The sequence below is a fragment of the Neodiprion virginianus genome, chromosome 4 (assembly GCF_021901495.1).
Source record: "Neodiprion virginianus isolate iyNeoVirg1 chromosome 4, iyNeoVirg1.1, whole genome shotgun sequence".
Lineage (NCBI taxonomy): Eukaryota > Metazoa > Arthropoda > Insecta > Hymenoptera > Diprionidae > Neodiprion > Neodiprion virginianus.
Genome location: NC_060880.1, coordinates 7003097 through 7027915, shown reverse-complemented (window position 1 = coordinate 7027915; position 24819 = coordinate 7003097). Strand labels below are relative to the sequence as shown.

At 41.4% G+C, this 24819-nt stretch overlaps 1 protein-coding gene across 1 annotated transcript in view; it reads left to right on the top strand.

Moving 5' to 3' along the window:
* Positions 1–24819, top strand: part of LOC124301738 (disintegrin and metalloproteinase domain-containing protein 10-like) — a 359750-nt gene that overhangs the window by 58690 nt on the left and 276241 nt on the right. The window lies entirely within an intron of this gene.

Below are 24819 nucleotides of genomic sequence, written 5' to 3'. Positions count from 1 at the left end.
CGGAACTACCGGATGTGACAATGAAAAAAGAAGAGGAAAAAGATGACGAGAGTGCCGGGGATGATGATGATGATAAGGAGGATGAGGATATGGATGTGGGGAATTTCATGGATGCAAATGATAAAACACTGAAGTTTGGTGAAATTTCTACTACAAGTACACCGGTGAAGAAAACAACGGATTCCACAGCACAATATTTGAAAATGTTCAGCTCAAGTAAAAAGAGGGATTTGGATACTACATACGGCGTTCGAAAGTTGACAAGCGGTATGATGATTGGCGATACACCGATCAATTTCACTGATAATCTGGTCAATGTGGGGAATAAAAGTTATGAGAGAACACCTGGATTACTCGAATTACTGTTTAAAAAATCACCCGATGCATCGCTTGTAAATGACGCGGACAAGAATAATTATATAAAAATTGTAACGATGACAAATGCGCATCGAAAACGTTACCAAGCCGATGGAAGTCTTCGAGATGATTTAAAAAGTGCAAAGTATAGAAATTTCATCGCACAACACGTTGGCTCGCCGAAAAAATCAGGTAAAGGCTTACCCGACTATAAGATTGCGCGAAAGGAGGGGCAAGATGTCGATTACGTCTACTGGGATGATCCAAATGAAATTGTAGATCGTCTCCGGCTGCTTGTGGCGTCACAGGCTGCAGGCAATACCAGCCATTCCAACGAAATAGTCTCCATTATTGAGGAGTTGCGTGAGGCTGGAATCGTTTATTAGCGGCGTGTAAACACAAAATCATCATTTGTTCAGCGACCGTCCAGTGATGAGCATAGACATATTCGGGCGACACTCGGAGCGTGGTGGGGGCAAAAAATTTATTCGAGGGCCTCCGGGTGTTGGATTCAAAATCACCAGCGACAATCAGTATGATTTGGACGGTAAACGATTGTGTAACATAGCTGATCCGCAGCACTCCACCGACGCCGTTTCCTTAAAAGTTCTCAATACCGCTTTACAGTCTATGGCTGTGGATATTGTGGATACTTTTCAATCAAATTTTGAGAGTTTCGCACATAATCACAACGAGGAGTTGAAACAGCTACGCATAAATAACAAAATCATTGAAAATACGTTGAATCGCATCAAACATATTGGGGAGCAGGCAACACCAACGTTGGGACAGACCAGCAGGGAATTAGTATCGATTGAGGAACCAGAGTGGTTGGACAGCAATTCGAAAAATTGATAGGTGAAGAGTTGGGAACAATGAAGACTGCAATAGCTGCCGAACTTCACAGACAGGCTCGACGCAACTATCCGCGCCGATTCGTAGATGTACGCGGACTGGATGAGACCTGGCAAGCTGATCTCGTCGATATGACCGCATACAGCTCGTGCAACAAGGGATACAAATACCTACTAACAATCATCGATATATTTTCCAAGTACGCGTGGGCGGTGCCGATAAAGTCCAAGAGTGGGAAAGATGTTGCCGCTGCTATGAAATCTGTACTGATCCAGAGTCGTATACCTACACATCTGCACGTTGATCGTGGCAAAGAGTTTTACAACAGCGAATTCAAAGCCCTCGTGAAGCATCACAATATCAACATGTATTCGACATTTAGCAACTTAAAGGCGTCGATATGCGAACGTTTCAATCGAACATTGAAGAATAAAATGTGGAAGCGGTTTACTCTCCAAGGATCGTACGAGTGGATTAATATTTTGGATGATTTAATGAAGTCCTACAACAACACCAAACATCGCACGATTCGGATGAAACCGGTGGATGTCAGCACGGAGAATGAAAAACAGCTGTATCGTAGCGTGTACAAGCCTCGGCAAATCAAACGAAGCGATCGAGCGCGGAAATTCAGTGTAGGCGATCGAGTTCGAATCAGCAAGTACAAGAATGTATTTGAAAAAGGCTATACACCCAATTGGACGACTGAAATATTCACCGTGAGTGAGGTGAAAAATACCAATCCACCCACCTACAAACTTACCGATTATCAAGATCATCCCATCGAGGGGGGCTTCTACGAGGAAGAGCTCGCCAAAGTGAAATATCCCGACGGCTACCTTGTGGAGAAAGTATTACGCAAGCGGGGGAATCTGTTCTATGTGAAGTGGTTGGGTTTTGATAGTTCGCACAATAGTTGGATAAATAAAACAGACATGTAACATAATTTGTATGTATTTTCCGAATTACAATAAAAGATTTTGAATATACAAATATTTCCACATTTTATCTCCCTTGTGCGTACATGTGCCATACTCTGTACTACGAAAATAATAATAATAATAATAATAAAAATAATAGTGATAATAATAATGATAATAAGCAATTTTTGCCATACGATTATTACACATTTTATTTTTTGGAAAACTTTTTTTCATTTTCTGAAAACTTTTTTTCGTTTTCTGAAAAGTTTTTTTCATTTACTGAAAAGTTTTTTTCGTTTCCTGAAAACTTTTTTTCATTTTCTGAAAACTTTTTTTCATTTTCTGAAAACTTTTTTTACGTGTTAATCAAATGGGAAAAAAGTTTTCTGAAAACTTTTTTTCATTTTCTGAAAACTTTTTTTCGTTTTCTGAAAAGTTTTTTTGATTTTCTGAAAAGTTTTTTTCGTTTCCTGAAAAATTTTTTTCATTTTCTGAAAACTTTTCTCGTGGTAAACGAATAAATATGTTCTATGTCTACAGTTTATCCTATAGCTATTGGGAGGCTGGGACAAACCCCCAAGGTACGGTGTCGGTCTGTCCAGGTATCAATTGCCGCTTGTCATCCTGCCAACTCAGAGCCAATTTTTTTTGTACGATCGTGCTTACTTCGTGTTTTTTGCTGCGTATCAAACACTGTGGAAGAGTCAACTCTCGGTAAGCCGTCAGACAGCGCTTATAATCATCAAACGTGATGCTATTTATCGATGAATTTCTTACACCCTTGGCACGCTTACTCACTTTTACGCCACTGTCATATTTTTCCCCATCCTCACCCATCGTAGTAAATGTGTACAGCTTTGCTCGCAGTCCCACAAACTCTGTCATAATTTTACCATTATTTTCATCCTTCATTAGCCCTAGTTGTTTTTTGTTTTTAAGGGGAATACCATACACATTGTCGGGCGGATAGTCAGAGGTGTCAAACATTGTATCTACATCACGTTTGATGATATCGTAGATATTAGGCACATTGAATTGATAAATAAGGCTGTCTGTGTCGGTATACATCAATTTAGCCTGTTTATTCGAAAAGTTGGTTTTAATATAATTATAGTGGAAATCGTAGAGAAAGATTTTTGACAGATCTAGAATTGATGCACCGACGTAAATAGGTTTGGTGAAGTGAACTTTGACACGATTCATTTCAATGATAACCATATCACTGTCAAATACGGTGCAGCTGTGAAAGTTTGCTCGGGCAATAAGCGTTCTCGCACCACCTTTTCCCTCCCATTTTGTAACCAATTTAACATCTTTATGATTTCGCACATTCTCCATAGTCTTGCCGAACACAGCGTTATTCATGAGTTTGTAAAAGTTTTTCTCAAATTCATTCCTAGATTGCTTACGCATGTCTGTATTGAGCGTGATGTAAGGCTCGAGCCATGGAGATTGCGCAAACTTCAAAATTCTATGCACTTTCGTTAATTTCAATCCTAAACTCAAACACTGCTTCAAATTTCTATAGTGCAATATATACTTTGTTTTGGGGTGAAGGGTGGTCGCGAGTTTGGCATTTTTACTACCTGGAGGAGTAAAATGTTCGGGACAAAGAGGTAGGTCTTTGTGATCCTCGTGGAGTTCTACAGGGTAGTCCAAATCTACCTCCAGAAAGTAGCCGATCGGTGAATCGTCCGGATGGTTCGTTATATCGATGTGCTGATATTCCCACTCGAACGAACCGATTGGTAAATGCACGCTCATAGCTGCGCCGTACAGGTTATTCACGTCAAAATACATGAGATACGATTCCGCTTTGTTTGGATCAAAATCTATTCCCATGAATCTATTATTGGCCCGAGCGTGTCGATTAGAACATTGCGCTACGCCGCCTCGAATGGCTCTTTCAATAAATAATACCATTTCAGGGTTGTCTAAAAGTTGCAAATTTACATTAGTATGCTTGAGCATCGCGTCAAAAGCAAGCCCCGGTGCAGTGTAGTAATGCAACGGATCTAAATCGTATGTTTTGAAGCAACTAGCGCGGAAATTTTCGAAAATATCGGCAAGCAAAAGAACATCGGTCTTTAAATATAAATCTGAATAGCCACCCAATGACTCTAAATGGAATTCCCTCCAAACAGTTTTCGCGTGCTCGTAATCGGTGTCTGAAATATTTGCATCGCAGAGGTGCGAGTAGAAATGCTTCTTTGCAGGTAATCGCGGTTCATCGAGTTTCCCCCAACAATCGACGTATTCATAGGGAAAAACGCCTTTGCGGGTCATCAAACTGAACTGAGTCGGGTTATTATAAAATTTACGTGTTATGCGTTTATCGGTATCGGTCAAATATTTGGAAAGTTTATCGATACTGCTAGCCATAAATCGAAACGAATCGATGAATCTCAAGTGCATCATTGTTCCATCGACGCGTTTCGTGAAGGATATATATTTTTCCTTATTTATGGGTAGCAGTGTAATTTTACCGGGAAAAGTTGACGCGAGAGATTTTATTAAAAAATGAGAATCGTAACCGGACAAATTGTGGAAAACTATTGGAATTGTGTGCGACTCTCTGAAATTCAAATTACACCGATTATGAGCAGGACCACGATATTTACCCGTGAAGTGACAGTGATCGTAACACTTTTTCTCCTCAGGGGTAAACGGTTTTTCACAAATATAACAATTCTTTGCGCGCATGTGATGATCGCGTTGCACTTGGGTAAGAGACTCCATCGGAATTATGTTTTTGATGCGTGACTCTACTTGAATTGATAAATCTTTAAGCTGTTTCATAAACCAATCTATGCAATCGACACCGCGTTTACCGTGAAACTCCGATAAAGTCTCATCGTACGCGCAATGTACATAGTACGCTACACTGTGCGGGATATGCTTTTGAATTTCACAAGTCTTACGAGTTTCAAATTCATCCACAGGTTCAGGGATTAATATACATTCGAGATCGGCGTATACGACAAATGGAACGGTGCCTTTGTTTTGAAAATTGGAAAATACTAAATCTTTACACTTGGGAAACTCCATGCGTACTTTATTTAGCGTAATACAATCTTGTCGATGATTGTCGTAGGCATGTTTCACGCTAAAGTGGCACAAACAATTGTCACATAAAAACATTTTGTGTTCATGAACGGACAATTGTTTGCTCACCAATCGGGAAAGATCTTTAATCCAAGCAAAGTGGAATCTCGGTGCAAACTCACCAGTCATATCGTCTTCCGGATTACTCTCAACCATTAGAAGATGGATCGTGTCAGTGTTTACGCTATGCAAATTTTTACTCAAATAAATTGGCACGATGACGCTTTTATTTGATTTTGCATGATGCGAAAAAGTTTGAGATTCTATTCCATATACATTGATGCGCAAATTATTTAATCTCTCAAGCTTTTTCACATCATGTAGAGTAGCAGGGAATTTGATACCTGTACAGTCCAACTCGGAAATATATCGATGATAACGACTAGTCCTATCGGCGTTGATCTTGACCGGGTGGAGGGCTGCTATGACGGACCAGAGAAGACATCTTTCATCCTCGTTTCTCACGTTCACCACCGCTCTCTTCCGTTGAATGTCTTGGGGCAGGTCGACGAATGTTGAAGCCCCCGCGGCGAGAGGTTGATAGCGATTGATATTTACAGTGAGGTTAAGGATCTCAATCATACTCCAGCCGGAATCGCGTTGCTCGAAATCTTCCACCTTTGACTGCAGATCATCCCGTGCACGTATAAACCAACCATTTATATCGCTTGATGGGAGGAGAATCGCCACGTTGGAGGTGTTGAAACTCTTAACTTCAGTGGAGATCTCTTCGTGCTTGGCATTTTCGAATTTGCACGATAATATGATGTTAACCTTCACATTTCCCTCCTCGCGCAGTATCAGCTCCAACTTCTCGGTGACGACGCGCTGCACATCGTCCAGAAAGGCGTCCAAATTTTTATGACGGAGATTTGTGACAACCCCCGTTCTGATTCGGCTGGCAAAAGCGCTATCCACGTCGTCCCATTGTACACCCGCAGGAGTACCGATATTTCCACCCGTCACCACTGTGCGCTGCTGCAACTGCTTGATCTTCGTCACCCAAGATTGCAGGAGTGCGATCGTATGTTGGATCCGTATTTTCGCACCAACGGTTGTTCCTCGTTGTATGGAAATATCGCGCAGAACTTGGATATTCGCAATTCCAATATCAGTCCAATGATTGATGATGGCGTCATTCTCTTCTCCGGGTGGTTGCTCTCTCAGCAAATTGTACGTCCTCTCCATCTGCTCCGCAAGTCCCATATACGCTTCGACTGCCATGACTTTGACGTTGATATAAGCTGAACTTTGTATAACTTTTTTGACTTGCACGTATCGTGTAAGACTGACGAGTCTGCATCGGATGTTTGAGCTTATATGTATATAGACCGATAGATCGCAAGAATTTGGGAACTGTGCGCACTGCGTTCTGCGCATATCAGAGGGTAAAATGACGTCAGAGATGCGGTGCGCACTGCGTTCTGCGCATATCGGAGAGTAAAATGGCGTCAGAGATGCGGTGCGCACTGCGTTCTGCGCATATCGGAGAGTAAAATGACGTCAGAGATGCGGTGCGCACTGCGTTCTGCGCATATCGGAGAGTAAAATGACGTCAGAGATGTGGTGCGCACTGCGTTCTGCGCATCTCGGAGGGAAAAATGACGTCAGAGCCGACTGGGCCCACCCTTTATCCGACCGGCCATCCCTAAATTTTTGAGTTTTATTGCTCTCCCGGCTCTGCAGAGAAGATGAAATTCATGTAAAAAATGAGGTCAGAGGCGACGGGGTCCGCAGTCCCCCTCCCGCCATCCCTAAATTTTTGGGTTTTATGAGTCGTTAAGCAGCGTGAGCCATGTGGTGGGAAAAATCGGTCAACGAAAAGCGAGTGGCGAACAGTGTTTGGTGTCAGAAAAATCTTATCTTGCCCGCTCTTCACCGGATGGTATGTGCACATGCAGTTTTGGGGTTTTACGACTCTTGATAGCGAGCAAGTCCGAGCCTGCACATCCCCAACCATATTAGCGTGGGGTATGCAATGGAAAGCTGGCGAGCTCTTGAGAAAATTTTCTCCTAGCTTATACCGCCTCCCCCGCGTTACTCTTTCGTCGAAAAATCGGTCAACGAAAAGCGAGTGGCGAACAGTGTTTGGTGTTAGAAAAATCTTATCTTGCCCGCTTTTCATCACCCTCCCGACTCTGCAGAGAAGATGAAATTCATGTAAAAAATGGCGTCAGAGGCGACGGGGTCCTCAGTCCCCCTCCCACCATCCCTAAATTTTTGGGTTTTATGAGTCGTTAAGCAGCGTGAGCCATGTGGTGGGAAAAATCGGTCAACGAAAAGCGAGTGGCGAACAGTGTTTGGTGTCAGAAAAATCTTATCTTGCCCGATCTTCACCGGATGGTATGTGCACATGCAGTTTTGGGGTTTTACGACTCTTGATAGCGAGCAAGTTCGAGCCTGCACATCCCCAACCATATTAGCGTGGGGTATGCAATGGAAAGCTGGCGAGCTCTTGAGAAAATTTTCTCCTAGCTTATATCGCCTCCCCCGCGTCACTCTTTCGTCCCTATGTCACGTGATGCGTGCTCTACGAATGATTGGCCGGCTGGGTTTTGCTCGGTGGGGGGCGGGTGCGAGTCCTTTAGTATTTATTCGAACAGTGGTTTGAAAACTTCTCTAGTAATTTTGAAAAATCCTTCGTGTCAAAACAGACGTTTTTGATAAAGTGAGCTGTGACAAAGAAAAAAATCGGTGTTCATTGGAAAAATCTCAAGACTTCAACGAGTTTATATTTTTGTGAGTACTTTATAGAATACACATATATATGTATATGGTGCTACGCCAATCCTCTTACGATACTGTGAATGTTGATTTGAATTCCGTAATGATTATCGCATTTGATTAGTATGTTAACAAAAAGTTTTTTTCGATTTTGTTTTAACTTTTCTGTATTCCCTATCATCGTATCCATAAAAATTCTGGAAAAATTTTAGAATCATATCGAAAAAATATGAACGGACAGAAAAGGGGGCCATCAGACTCCCCACCTCATTCACCACCACGATCGCCCACATATAAGCGGGTATGCAGAGGGGCGGGTTATTATGAGGAGGATGATGATGATGAATTGACAGATAGTGATGCTGATAGGCTAATTATCGACCCCGAGCATCATCTCGAATCATCATCATCATCGAGTGATGTGGAGGATGAGGAGGAGGAGGAGGAGGAGGAGGAGGAGGGGGAGGAGGAGGGGGAGGAGGAAGCAGAGGTGGAGGATGTTTGGAATGGCGGTGATGATAATGACGCACACTTTCAATTCGCTTTACTTCTGGATCAGATTGATGAAATCCGCGAAATCCTGGGAGACATAGATAGGGCTGACGATGATGGATATTTTTCGGACGAGGATTGGTGAGTAGCACCACATTAAAATAAAATTCTAGTATCTTCCACACCTTCTCCGTATCACTCATTTTGAATAGGTGGAAACTTTTTTTGAATTGGAGATTTATCATGCATATAAATGATGAGTGCAGCAGCATCAACTTTTCTATTTCGGCTTGCTCTTTTTACAGATTTTTCATCGCGAATCAATTTTGGGAAGAATGTCATCTCATTCGAGTGATGATAACGACGAGTGGTCGAGCATTGATTGGGGCGAGGATGAGGAGGCTGAGGAAGAGATAATTATAGGCTTTTCCGAAGCAACACGCGAGTTCTCGTTGGAGGAGCTTCGGGAACTCGTTGAGGATGCGCGAGCTGCTCGAGTGAGACCAAACAGCCAATATTATATAAATTACGGTGATATATGTATGCAAATAATTGTAGAAAAATGGGCGAATGAAACTATTGTAATAATTATAGATGATGAAAATAGCGATGATGATGATAATGTTAACGAGCAGGATAGCGATAATGATTTTATGGATGATTTTGAGGAATAAACCACGCAAAATTCATAATTATTGATTATATATTTTTCACAAGTAAAAATTCATAACATTTACATTTTGTATGAGGAGAATGGGTAAAAGTTATAAAGATATATATTTGTAATGTATCCTGTTTCTAGATTATAATTTTATCGAATAGTAAATTTTTTTAATTCTATGTATAAGCTATGATATAATTGACATTAATTCTATCGAATATTCTACATATAAACGCTAATATAATTGTATATATCGTAATAAATTCTATTGTTATTTTGGTAAATATTGTCCATATTATCTATACACGCGATTGCAAGCTAAACAGTCTTTAATTAGAGGATTCGGTCCATCCACGATATCGCCATCGGGTCCTGGTGTGTAATGTATGCTACATCTGCGGAACCTTGCGACGGCGTGGTCCATTTTCATATTCTCCGGTAGTTTATCCCACGCATCATTGATAGAGTTTGATGCGAACGTGCAGATAAATTCTTTTGGTAAAAAAGCTATATCCTCGGACATCATTCCCCTTAAACCGTCCAATTCTTTGTACAGGCGGAAGGATTTCTCGAGGGAGCTGGTACACTCCTTCGAATACCAACTTCTTAGTCGCTGCACATTTTCAAAGGCGCAGTTGTATGCCGGGATGTATTCAGAGTTGTCATCATACCAAATTGAGCCTGGTGCTGCTGCTTGCTGGAGGTTATTCGCTGGAGAGTATCCATGGTTCGCGTCGTGCCACGATGCCGCTTCCATATACCTCAATTTTTCTAGTGCAGGGGGTATGATATGCAAATCTTCCATATTAATAACCCTCGTTGTACCATCGACGATCTCCGTCAGCCATGCTTTCTTCTCCGCCCCTTTGACGTATACGTAACACGCATTTTCGACCATTTTTCTCACAATCTTCGTCACATCCTCGTGAGATTTGTTGCCCGCATTCCATGATATTCCGTGGTGATTGCGCGTCAACCATACATTGGTAGCTCTACATTCAAGTGGTAGGCTTGCCAAATCATAGGGCGACTTGAAAATGATGTAATCCAGACCCGACCCGTTTACATTCACGACTGCGACTTCCTTGGGTACAAACTTCATGTTATGACCGATAAAACATTGCACGTCTAGGATCATCGCCATGTTGAGGAGTGGGAATGTTGCGCTCGATTATATACTGACGGATTGTATGTGGAAGACTGACTATTCCATCTCCAGCACACCCGCTTTTACCCCCTCGTGGATGAATTTTGTGGAAGTAGAGGGGGGTCGCATAGTTCATTTAAGGCGCATAACTGCATGAAAATTCGAACTTGTTGAATTCTCCACCAAGGTATTTCATTTGCAGACGATTTTCTCCGGCCATGCTACACATTTCAGTCAGCTGACTGGAATCTTCTTGTAGAACTCTTGCGATTCTCGGCGGTAAGAAGACGTTGTATTCTCCATCGATTGTCGCCAGAACACGTACCCCGAATTTTGTTTTGACCAGTCGTAACCCGATGACGTCATACACTCCCCCAATTTCGAGTTCCGACATCTTCTTGGTTGGCAGATTCTCCAGGCGGCTGACGTGGTTAACTTTTGCTAGATCCATCGCGTTTCGAGGTTATTTCACGAGCGAGAACAGTTCACAATGAGAATACGATGAGAACAGAGTGACGATCACGATAGACGTACGCTTTATATACCACCCACCCCCACTACAATTTTTCCATTGGACAAGTCTCGACACGCATATTGTGCGAGGAATTTTTATGGGGACGCTCACTATCCCAGATTGGTTTAAGTGCATTGTCGGCACTATCTCAAAGAGCAATTTCCTGGAATTTTTTCAATAGATCTGGCAAGTTTTTACCCTATCTGATTTATGTGCGGCTTTCCGGCGCCAAACAAGTCTCGACAGGAATTATTTGTGTGTGTGTGTGTGTGTGTGTGTGTGTGTGTGTGTGTGTGTGTGTGTGTGTGTGTGTGTGTGTGTGTGTGTGTGTGTGTGTGTGTGTGTGTGTGTGATCCTATGGAAATGGCCGCCGAAAATGACCGGGGGGGGGGGGGGGGGGGGCTAGGGGGGAGCTAGGGGGGAGCTAGGGGGGAACTAGGGGGGAGCGCCGCCATCTTTGAGTTAGAACCGGCATATATACACTACTATTGCGGATGAAAATAATGACGAGTTTCATACCGTTAAAATACTTTCAAACGCTACTGTAATTACGCTTCCACGCAGAAAAGAGTTCTGCATATATTTTTAAATCTCACTTTATCGTTTCATTTGCACGAAAAAAAAAAAAAAAAAAAACACGCTCCCTGTCTCTGAGCTTATTTTTTCATCACGTGGTGAAAAATTGGCTGAATTTTCATAGCTTTGACCAGTCAACTGCGTCTGTCACTTTATGCTGTACGTATCTGTGTCTGTACGTGTTAGAAAATTTTGTATTAAACAAAGTGGAATTCACGCTCGTCACGTGCACGTATTTTCGGAACTTTTATTACGCTACGTTTTATGTATCAACGTGTATTTAGGGGCTGTTTTCGTTCGCCTGAGCTACGTGAGCTTTTCAAACTTGGCAGGTAAACAATTTCACCGTTTTCGCCTACCCACATTAACGTTCAGGCTTGTACGAATTCGTGCGCATAATCTGATAGCTGGCAGCTCGCATATTAACCGAGAAGCGCTGATCAAACGAGAAAAATTTCCACGTCGTATTTTCCAGTTATTTAAACTTACGGGAGGAGATTTCTTTTATCAGTTGGACAAGTATTTATTAGTTTTAACTAGCGAGTACTTTCTACATCTTCCTATAAGATTCTAATTTCAAATTGGTTTGAATAGTATTTTTAAATTCACATTGTTTCTCATTTAACTTTTGACGCCAATTGCACGATAAAAAAAAAAAAAAAAAAATGTACAAATATCGAAGAAAAGTTTAACGCGATTCTCACTCAAATTTCTCTCACACTCAGTGACAGCTGTTCGCAATTCGGCGAATAATTTTTTTTTCCTTCTGCCATCCGAACATCTTCGCACATTGAAAAATATTTGAAACTCTCGAAAAGCGTTCTTTCGGTAGAAAATACAAAAATAATCGTACAAAAATCCAACTCAATAACTGATCAATTTGAACGGAAACGTTACGAATAGATTGGTAATTTTTTGTACAGTATTTTTACCAAATCGTGACAAATTCAATCATTTTAATCTCCGCCGAAAGGAAAAATTTTTTGGAAAAATGAATAAATTATACGCGATAACTTAATTTCATTTGGTTAATGTCTCATTAGGATACCAGTTTGAATAAGTTTATTTCAAGCCAGCATATGAAACAAATATGCAATTGCAGTTCGCGCAAATAATTAAAAAAAAATAAATAAACAAAAAAAATGTCAAACTTCGCAGATACGATTACTTGAAATCGCAGGTCTCTGCAAATCATTTGAAATAAACATATCGGATCTTCGTCACGATAATTCGGGCTGTTGCGTATTTCGTGAATATCTAAAAAGATTTTTTTTACACTCACGTATATTTCCGATTAAATTTTTGCCCGGGGACAAGGGTTAAAAAGGGGTTGAAAATCTTCTTTGCCTCCTTTCTTTCGCAGCTTTTAACGTACACACTGCCCTCCGCGAGGGTTGGAATAAATTTGAGCCTCGAGTAAAAATTAATTGGGCTAAAATGTTCACGGTAAAATTATGTTACACAGTCTAGAGACGTGAATTTTTTTTCATTTTTCACCCTCAAAATTTATTAAATATATATATATACATATATGTGTGTGTGTGCGCGCGTGTGTAATATAATATACAAGACGGATGAATTCGTAAATTTAAATTCAGTCGTAGCGCAGCGACGTGGTGTTAGAGAATCTATACGAAGAGGGTGTACGTATAAAAAAAAAGTTTTAAAAAAAAAGGGCAAACTTATATACGTATATATATAATGGCAAACAAACGGGCTGTTTGTTGATAAACAATGGATGTTGATTTATCGCGGTTTTATCAGTAAATCGAATCCATTTATCAAACGGGCGCCCTGCAGATAACCGTCGCCTCTGCTGCTGCTGCTGCTGCTGGGAGACTCGGTTTACGTTCTATGAATGAAGGCTTCACGTTCGACCAGTTTCCGATGTGTGTGTATATACATATATATACATATATATATATAAAGCACGAACCGTGCACCGCAGCTTTATGAATTATGGGAGCCGGCAATCTATCGCTTTCTCGCCTTCTCGCTTCTGTTCGACCCGGAATCGCTCTGCCGGCTCTGAGGCCCGATAAAACTGGCATGTGGGATGACATTTGGCTGCGGTAGGTAGATATTCGAAGAGATAGAGGCTTGGCTGTATCTGGTTACAAATCATTCTCGTCCAAGGTGAGTGAACCGGTTATTGACACGCTTGGACACTATTATTGAACCTTTTATTTTGGAAAATTATAAATTGACGAAGTAAATTGTGAATTTCTCTATTACCGAAATCAATTGCTGGTGGATTAGAATTAATTTTTTTTGGTAATTTTAGAACTAAGGGTCAAACAGGTGCAACCAAAAAAGGTCAATAACTGGGACACTGGGAAAATTCATACTTTTTATCAATTTATTAAGATTGAATTGCGAGACGATCGTACGATGAGTAGGTATTCACACAATTATTATGCCTGTTCGTGAGATGCGAAGATGACTTTGGAAGAAGATGAAGAATTTTGATAAATTTATAAAGAAAAGCTCAGATATCGATGCTACGTTTCAAATTCATTTGAAATTGGATGAAAATCTGATAGATTTGTTCGATTTCAGTTCACGTTGGCTTATATTGTTGCAGAAAACTGATTTCTGCGAATTCGTTGGGGCGGATCTTGTTTTTGATTACAGGAAATTCAATATTGCCATTTATGTTGATTGTGATTAGTTTCGGTGGAATTTTGCGAAATTGAATATTTAACGATGCCAAGTTTATAAAAATGTACTGCATCAGTGAACTTGTGAGAAATCACCAGAACCGACTAGAGCGTTTAATCCTGGTCATATCTGATCTGATTTCGTATCTTTGGCGCTGTCACAGCTTTTAAAAGATCGTAAAACTTTTTTATTTTCAATTTTCTCACTCAAGCCGTAACCGGTTATTCGCGATTCTTCAATCTCATACACAGAAACATCAGCTTGAAGTTTCTTGCGAGGAATGGAATTGAAAAATGTTACAATAAGGCGTTATTTTTAAATGTGCAATCGTTTTTTTTTTTTTTTTTCTTTCAACACTTTCCGATTAGCCGTTCATATCCAGAAGTCTTATATTCATCTTAACCTACTACTTATGAACCAATAGTTTTTTAAAAAATGTAACACGAACAGATTATTGATATTTTCTGTTTTGCAGTTTTGGAAGAAATCGAGAAAATAAATTATCTTCAAACGAATAAAGAATCGGCTTCTAGAAAAATGAAAAAAATGAGGTTTGATGTTGCGCAAAGTCTGCAATAGGTACTTTCCGCGAATTTTCGTAAATGTGTATGGATTTCGCATTCCTTGAAACAATTTATCCGCTAAATTTATCTGACCACATATTTATATAATCCTCAATAATGCAACATTGAAAACAAAAAAACTAATTCCGAAAACCGTACGTATTAAAAATGAAATCGGCAATTTTCCTTACTCACAATCAATATGAAATTATAACGCAAAGGAATTTCAAAATGAGAATGTAAAACCAGTCTAATAAATCAAAAATGAAATTCATTATATTACTCCTTTAGTTGTCGTTGTAAAAGTCATTGCATCGTTGTGGCAAAAAGAAAAAAAAAAAAAAAATGTAACACGAAGTAGGAATTTCAAAATAAAATTCCAAAACCAGTCATTTTGATTACTCCGGTAGTTCTAGTGTTAATATACCCTGTAACGTCAATATTTGTAACAAGATGAAGCCATTTAATATAGGAAAATACAAATACACTTGTATACGTGCTTGTCTGCCAGTTTTGTAATAAGATTCCGTAGGATTTGTTGCCGATTTTCTTCGAGCTTCGATACCATCACCCCTGGAATATGAGCTTAACCGTATTTTATGCTTCGTTACGTATTCCCAATATAATAATACGGTGAACCTGACACGCAGCTAAAGGCGTTTCGTATATTGTACCGAAACTTGCTTGCGCCGAAACACCTGGGAACTGTCAAACTTTTATCAGACAGGTGCACGATTGGAATAAAAATTAGAACACGATACGCAATAACGATATAATCCGTAAATTGAATTATCGCTTACTTTCATACCTCGATCAAATATTTTCCTATATTTAAATTTTCTTCCTACTAGAAAACTAAAGGAAATGAACAAACGAAACGTCAACGATCGGACGTATCAGATTTTAACCCGCTATAATTTGTCGTACGAAATGTTTGGCCAAAATTCAGTTTTACTGTATCGTTGAAACGGTTGATGTATTATCGTTACCCTTAGCGAGCGTTGATTGATCATGGAAACCCGGGCAGTTGGAGCGGATCGAAAGGAGAGAGCGACGAAGAGGGAGAGAGAGAGAAAGAGAGAGAGAGAGAAATAGAAAAAATGCAAGGAAAAAGAGAGGAAGTAAAAAAAAAAAAAAAAAAATCAAGCATCATTCCAACATGTGCGTTCGACTCGAGAGAAGTGGAGTGGCCTTGGCGTGCAGACAAACCTCCCCTCCCGCCCCCCCTGCCCCAAATCTTTCCCGGCGGCGGGAACCGCGCAGGTTTTCTTTGCCATGAAAACCGCTTGCCACTAATTCATTTTCACCCTAATGTCCTTCTGCTGCTCTCCGCTTCGGTTGTACAAAGAAAAAAAAAAAAAAAAAAAAAAAAAAATAAAACAAAGAAGAAAGAAAGAAGAACAAGTATGGAAAAAGGTAGGGGAAAAAAAATGTGGATGGAAAAAGGAATAACACGAAAACGAAAAGAAGAACAATATAAACAGAAAGGAGAAAGAGAGAGAGAGAAAAGTATGACACAAAAAACCTCGCACCTCCCATTTTTGCAATATATCAAACCAGCCGGAGGCTAGAGACCGAGGATATCAAACGACGAGGATGAGAGAACAGGAAAAAGTGAGAGAGAGAACGATGGATATGGAGGGACAGAGGGAGAGGTGCAGAACCTAGGTGGCTGCAATCTCAACAAGATTAGAACATATCAATATATCAACGTATCAGATGATATTATTGCGGTTGCGAAAATGTATATTCTTCCTTTAAATGGTCCTATAATTGGAGCTTTGTTCACCTCAGTACCGTCGTGGTGTTTGATTGACATGAAAACCAGTAGAAAAAAAAAAGAAAAGAAAAAGTCAAGTAACTACCAAAACTAGATCAAATTTGTGTTTTAGTCACGAATTGCGTTACTGGAGAGATTAAAAGTGAAATTAGGAAATACGAAAAATTTCAGAAGGGTGGTTACAAAAATGACGCATCAAACCATACAGTCCTTCTAGAGGAGGTAAACAAACGGTACTATAAGCGAGACGCGGGTGGCTGAGCCCTGGTTTCTTTCAAAGAAGGAGTAAACTCTTCGCGTCTGGCCTCCCGAGGGAAGACTTAGCCGCGTCCTCCCTTTCTAACGCCGCCGTGGCTCCTGAAACCTCCTGGAAACCGTTGAATAGTGAGGAATTACGCTGGCAGCGATTCCCCCGATCCATTAGCTCGGTAGTTACATGGAATTGCTCAGCGATTTTCCATCCATTCCTTCTACCGTCCTCCTATACTTTGGATTTTATACTCCGCGGAGGATGACTGCGGGTCATTATACTTGTTCGAGGAGAAGAAGAAGAGGAGAGGGAAAAAATTGATAAACCGTAAAACGGTTCGTGGTTATAGTTATACTCTGTGGATAATATTTCATCAATTTTACTTTCTCGTTACTTTACGTTATACGCTGGGACTTTATACCTACGTCGGTTGTTCGTAATGATCTGCAGTTAGGGGGAAACGGTTTAAGTTCAAATTACTCACAGAAAAAAAACCTAATGTGAAAATAACCAGCGATTTAATTTATAAATTATACAGTATGGTATTCAGAAATGATTGCAGGGGTGGTTTTTTTCCTTCTGAAATAATTGGGAATTCTGTGACCGAAATTAGACCAGCTCTTTAAGTTTGAGCCTTGACGCTGTACAGAGTTATTTCAACGACGAATGGTATCTTATTCGTTTCCACACGATCGTAGTCGAATTCCGTTCCAAAGATCCTGAATTTTGGTATCTCTAAGGTATAATGCCAATTTTTTTCAATCCCCACATACTGAGAAAAATTTAAACCGTTCGATAAAGAAAAAAAAAGATGCAAACGTGTCTGAGTTTGTATTTCATCTCTTTTATCGAAATCTCTGACTGATCTGCTCAATTGATAGTTTAAGAGGAAGGCCACTGTGAGGGCCGAAAAAATAACTGATTCTTAAGAATTTTCTTTACAGGGATAACTAATTAATAAAAGAATCGGATCGTTGGTATTTTACTAAGTGTCTGTTAAACTTGTTTTATATAAATTTTTATTAAAAAACACTTGAAATCAACAATGATATGGACTTTGACTTGACGATAAATAAAAAAATTTCCCCGCCATCGTGGCATTGATATCTCGATAAAAGGTTATATGAAAATAAGAAACAAAATTTTATCAATATCTGTGCAAATGCAGCTATCGTCGTGCGTGGCTGTTTTTCTTTTTTTTCATTATTTATAAAATGGCGACGATTTGAAGAAAACCAAAGAGCGTTGAAATTTTTTTTTCAATCTGTCACCATTTCGTAAATAATAAAAAAAAAGAAAAGAAAAGAAAAACGGCCACGTACAATGATGGCTACATTTGTATAGATATTGATAAAATTTATTATTTATTATCAGATAACCCTTCAGCGAGATATCAACGCCACGATGGAGGAGACATGTTTTTATTAGTCATTAAGTCAAGGCCCATATCTTAGTTAATTTTAAACATTTTTTAATTAAAATTCACATAAAACAAGTTTAATATACACTTAATAAAACACCAACAATTCGATCCTTTTATTAATTAGTTATCCCTGTGAAAAAAATTCTTAAAAGTCGGTTATTGTTTTGTCCGTCACAGTGGCCTTCCCACTTAACTAACGAAATTCGCAGGCAAAGGGTTCGAGCCTTCTATTTACAGGGGAGTAAAAATCTGGTCAAATGATTAGCTCGCGTGACGATTATTGGGGCGGGAGCTTAAGGAACAAGAAAACGTTGGCCGAAGTCTGGAGTATGAACTTGAATGGGCCACGTGCAGCTCGGGGAAGAAGAGCGACGAAAGAAGAGGGGCGGAAAGGGTATTGGAAAAGCCATTAAGACTTTGGTCTTTATTGTGTTCAGGGGAGAACCGGGGCGAGAGGTGGTACCTTGAAAGCTAGCGTCCCACCAGCCTTGGATACTATTCTGCAGAAAACCGTCGTAACTAACTATTCCCGAAGTCACGATGAGGGAGAAATAGAACCAGAAACGTGACCAAGGTTAGCGATAAATTGTCAATATCGGAGCTTTATTTCCTTCCTCGTTCGTTGTCCGCTACATTGTCTATTTTCTTGCCAATTACTGCCATCGAAATGTTGACTCCTCTCGTTGTTCAAAGGGCAAAAGAGCCGTCGACGAATCAGTGATCAGAAATGGATTCTGGTATACATTGGTTTGTCAAATCCTTTCTCTGATGGGGTTTCCCATTGTGCCGAAGGGTCGAATCGGCTCAGTGCCGTGGGACGAAAAGCTTGGAGGTCGACTGCTTTGTTGTTACGTAACTGGACCGTGCATCGTCAAGTTTCTTCGTTTGATCAGAACTCTTCATTTGGTGCTTATAATTTCTGCAACTAGAAGCTGGCGCTTCGGTGACGAAGTTGCGGGTTCGTTACGAGGCGGAAAAGAATTGGCCAATTCTATACTTCCAAGAGCTGGTACTGAGAGGTTGATTGTTTTGCAGTGGAATCGATCGTTTCTATTAATTTTAATTCGTTCATATCAGAGAATATTCAAACCAAGCGTCGGTCATTTAGCTTCAGCTTATTGGAAATCGATGGCGGACGATGTTCAGCTTCTCCTGTAAAAGCTTCTGGGATTTCTCCCGCCTAACTGGGTTTCTTGCGTCGAGGCCGTCGGTTGTGTTTTGCTAGTTTGCGTAATTGTACGCGGCCGCTGGGCAAATAAGAGCATCCACCGCAGATGGTTTGTGTTTAATGACGGGTTCACGCTGATTCCAGGGTTCGCGGAGTGCTGATCAGCGGCTTTCACCCATTCTCGGCATCGACGAAAACCCGAACTCGAAATTTCACCTTACTTTCATCGTTTCTCGAACTTTCGTTGCGAGGTTAAACGCACACTTCAGTGTTCCACACTGTTTTGTTTATGTTACGTTTGCAAATCACGTGCAGATCGATTCTGCCCGCCTTCGTAAAATGGCTTTGTTTACAATCACTGTCGCAGAGGTGGACGGCTATCTGACGCGTCTATCGAAACTGATTGATTGCTTGGATCGCGACCTAGCTTAGCAGATATGCTTATTCGTGTAATATTTCTTGAGCCATCACATCGCTCGTTTAGATAAAAGAGTTGACGTCATCGAGAGTTGATGTGTGGATTGTAATTTTGGCAGTGATTCTTATATTGATTTGCGTACGTGTAGTTATTGTTCTCAATCAGATTCCAGATCACTTTTTAGTCAAAACTGTCACAAAAATCTGTATTACGTACATTTTCTAACTTCGAACGGCTCTTGAAATTGTATTGATCTCCAGATTCCTTCGAACGAGTTTTTCGGTAAGCAGTACGTTGGAATCAGCTGATTCATATACTTCGGAATTTCGCGAACTTCTCCATGTTTACTGTGAAAAAATTCTCCTTCGAGGATTACCCTTTTGTGTACGAATCAGAAAAGATTCCACCATAAAGATGAAACGACCAAGGCAAGGGTGAGAAAGGGTCGACCATTGTAGGAAGTTCGAGTTGAGAAATGGGAGGGTGATAAAAATGCTGGTGAAATTTTATGAAAATTTGAACCGTTGACAATATGTCATAAAAATCGAGATCTGGATTTAAACAGGCGGGGAACGAAGCTCGTTAATCCGAGTTTTATTCATTTTTGTTTTTTTACCGTTGTACGTGGCCGGTAATGCGTGATAACGATACTTGCAGTCGCAGCATCTGTTGTTTTCCTCGTCAAGGAATACGCTAACGACAACATAAAAGGGGGTGGTTCGACCCTACGTGCTTCGATCAGAGTTATAATCCCCAACGAGTGGAAAAAGTTTATCCCCGGAACGTAAAGGCGAAGCCGAAATCCTCCGGGACCCTACTTTCAATCCTCCACGGTGTGTAGCAGGTGAAGCGAGTTCGCACGTAGAAAATAAAAATGAAATTCGTGACGCACGAAAGATAAACTTTTCCTCGTTCAGATTAGTTCACCCCTACCCTGTCATTCCTCCCCCGCCACCTATCACCGAATAAAACTTTCTTCAATATAACATCTCATTCCCGTGGCTTTTACGCTTGGCTGCCGATTTCTGCTCACACTGTCCTTATCCTCTTCTAGCTGCATATCCACATGTCTGAAAATAAATTCGTTTCTCCATTCTTCGATATACACGCGTGTGTCAGAAATTCGTTGACCAAAATTCTGGGGAAAATTACTTTCTAATTGGATTAGGGTGAACGATCGTTCTTTTATCAGCTAGAATCTTCACTTCACACCATTGAAAGCCATGCAGAGTTGAAATTGCTTCTTCAACATCTGACAATGGATCTCTGGATGCTGAATAGATGTAATACAAAGGAAGGGGTAAGCCAAGGAGTGAACTTACAAAATCTGTGGTCTTCTTGAAATACTCGTCGCACCCTGATCAGATCTTATTGAATCCTTTGTGAATAGGTTTTCGGATAGGGAGTAGGTGCAGGGAGCGGTAAACGAGGCACGGTTATATCCTTCAAAGTTTTAACCCAAACTCTTGTTCTCCGGGGAGGATACCACGGACTACAAACAATCGGCTTGCCCGAGAGGGAAACTTCTGCAGGGGGCTTGTTCGAGGGAGTCGGAAACGCTCGGCCACGTGGTCCGTTAATAATGTTTCCCGGCGACGGCGGTCGCCAACCCAAGACATAAATCGACATCTTATTTCTCTGCAGGGAGCCCCGCCAGAACGGTGAGTCTCGCGGGCTGCGCCCACATCCACGCCGGGACTCGAAAGCTCTTTATGGATCGGTTTAGAAATAGAAGTTCTCGCCCCACGCCCCCCACCACCCCGCTTATTTATTTATGGCTATTGCCTATCAGGTGACTATTTTACAGGTTTCGGCCAAGATTTACTGCTAAAAGTATCCTCAGACTTTCTTTACTGCCATGCTCCTCTCCCCCAATAACGCCGAAATGACACCGACGAAAAATACGCGCTGTACCTATTCATAAAAGGTTGCCGAAGCCTTACTCAGAAGCTTTTGGGAATGCTCGAATGTATTCAACGTGTATTTACAGACTGACGCCTATCAGGCTTAAAAGTAGTACAAAGCAGCTTCAGGTATTATTAGATGCGCTGTGATTGAATATAAATTCAAGGTTGTATGTGGTTCACCGCTTTCGGGTCTTCGCTCCACCTTCATATTGAAGATATTCGTTTCGTATAACGAGTGCGCTTGAGTAGAGTTTTACTATACTTGGCGTGCCTGTAAATTCCTTCGAGTTCATAGCGGTTAGCATACCAAGGTTTCGGGCAGGTCACGTGTATCGTAAATCGGGACATACGTGGGCAACAGCTGTCACCTGACGTGGCCTAACAGTGATTTATCAGATGCGAACAACACGGTACACTACTTGGGAGTGGATCACAAGATCTCCGGCACTACCTAGCGCTGTCCTAGAAACCCATACATGAACCAATAACTCATGTGGATATTGAAACGCTCGAGTGGTTTCAACCGTCCAATTTCGAGGATATGCGGTGATAATAATCCAGCGAACCAGGTTTTCGTACTGTCGTCAAAATGGCAAATTTGTCGTTCAAGATAGTCACGCAAGGCCTCGGAAGATGATTATCGATACATTTTGTATTCACTTGTCGGATTGACGCAGGTGCTTCTCCACGAAATGGAGTTTCGCTTATATTATGTATCGAACCCTCGATATTCATCTGTGAAATTTATGGCTGTAGTCATTGTCTTTGTCCACTGGTTGCAGAATGGTGGGTTTGTAAATGGGGCGGGTTTGTAGGTTTCTACAACTGTTACAGATGGCACTGAGTGACTTTTAGTGAGTACGCTAGAATTAGCGTTCGAATTAAAGGGCGGGAGGGTGAGCCGAAACTCGAAAGCCGCCTGTAATTGCCTCCAGACACGAAGTTCGCCCAGGAATCGAGTCCCGAGTCTGAAATTATTATGTATAATCCTATTAAGAATATTAGACTTAAAGCCTTGCCTAATTCACCGCGAGAAGCAAGTATCGAGATTGGAGATATTCGCCGAAGAGCCAAGCCCACGCGTCAATTTCCGTTAATATAAATTTCCGGCGATTGATCGCGCCCGAAACACCGACCTTGTAAAGTTCTTTGATTATCAACGAGACCATTTTATTGTCTCAATCTCGCCGATTTCCCACCCAAGGTAATTCTTCCTCGATGTGCCGGTTCACCCCTGGATCCCTTTGTGTTGAGTATCGTTAGCCTCAGCCGTTGGCTGGGTGAATTCTTTCTTCCGCAAGCCTTTCTCGGATTCCGGGGATTCCAAGGATTCGTTGGATTTAGTTCCATCGTGCCTCGTGCCACATAGTCGGGTCTTCTGTTGCCGTTGGGAGAGGGTGAAAAGAATTGACAAACCATAAAAGGAGCGGATCGGATATTTTTCACTTGGGAATACAATGCGAAAATTCCACGTCTTGTATCCCACTCAGATTTTTGGTGGTTACGGTGCTTGAGCATTCGCTGTAACGGCAGTATCCCGTCGTCCCTTCGGAATCAGCAGACACTGGCAACGATAACACGGTTCCTAGTGATCTATGATGCTATAATTATCCTGCACGGACATGCTTTTAATTATTCCCTAGGGAATCCCATGAGTAGGTATATCGCTAATGCGTGAGTACCCTACACCGAGGCGTGTGTCGGGTTATCTCGCTCGATTCACGGCGCTTCCGTTCCACCTGGACGATTAGTGAACCTTCAGTCCAAGCTGGAGGTGGGAAACTTTCGGGGGCAGGAGGGGCAAGGATAAGCGAGAGAGAAGTAAAAGAAAAATCCACGGATCAAAATTTCGTCGCCGTGGCAGCCGCAGGTGAGAATCGATTCCAGTTTTATAAGTATGGAAAGCCATTAGCACTTGAGCACTGTCTCCCAACTCCCTTGCCAAAACCTGTTCTTTACATTTCCATTCCATTATTGTTCTCCGGTCTCTCGTCCCATCCCGCCGCGGCCCTCTGCACCCCATTACACCCCGTTTCTCTGCCCCCAAAGCTCTGCACATTGTGTTTCAGTACAATACGCCTACAGCCATACACGAGGGTGCAGGTTGTACATGTTTCCAGTCATGTACATGGGTATGTAACGCTCCGGAGTGAGCTGGCAACAATATAGTTAACGTTGCATAATACATTTTCGTAGCTGGGGCAGATTATTGGGTAGAGAGACACGTATATAGATCTGGTTGACTTGTGTGACACGTCGATCTAGTCGTTCACTTATATACTCGACGCGTGTGTGGGTACAGGGGGATATAGCGTAAGAGATGTTAAAGGTTCGCGATGTAGGTACGCTATCGCGCGCGGTACTCTGCAGGATCTACTAGTCCTTTGTTCAGTAGTTTGAGAGCGAGAAGGACAAACATGTTTGTAATTGGTTCGAACCAATTACGTACAGTCTGGTAAGTTGAAGAGTGCTCGATGTCGAAGATATTGTTTCATCACTCTGCTCGCAAGCGGAGGTAGAATTCCGCACTAGGCTGTTGCCTTGTACCGTTCAACTTCACACACACATCTGAATTGGCATCTGTGAGACTTCGAAAAATTTTCAGGGTAAGCCAGACTACATAGAATGTCGATTATCGTCACCTTCAAACACTTGAGTTCATTGGTAGACTTTTGCGATCTGTAGTGTCGAAACGCTTCTGGATCGTGACGAGTGAATTTCTCAGAGACTGAGCAGCTCTTGAAGTGCCGAAACCCTCCATTTCGCATGCTTCATCTGGCTTACAGCTTTGCTGGCTCCGCAGTACAGCTCGATGAACACTGCATCTGTAGGCACTCGTGAATAATAGTTCAGCACAATGTGACTTAGTTCGTTTGAAACTTGAATAGCACAGCTCTTCATTGCAGTCAGCATACGGTTTGTTGACTACGGTACGAACGGTTGGTTGATGGTTTATGATACAGCGAGGCTGGAACACAATAGTTTGAAGGTTAGGATTCATGGCGTTGGTCGCTGCTGGTGTTGACGTTGCTTTGGCCATTTGTTTTGATCAAAGCGTTGACAACGGAGAACGAAGGATTTTGGCTGATTGCTAAAATTAACATTTATTATTAGGGTCTGAAATACCCTTTATGTACGTGGTTACAAATGAAAGGGGGGATTACCGCGACCGGCTTACTGCTTAATAAATGTGTGAGCTTCCAAATTCTGGATACGAAAAGCTCGATTTAACGGTTTAATAGTGTTCATATATACCCCGCAAATACCAATCCAGGCTCCAATTTTCTATTAGGTT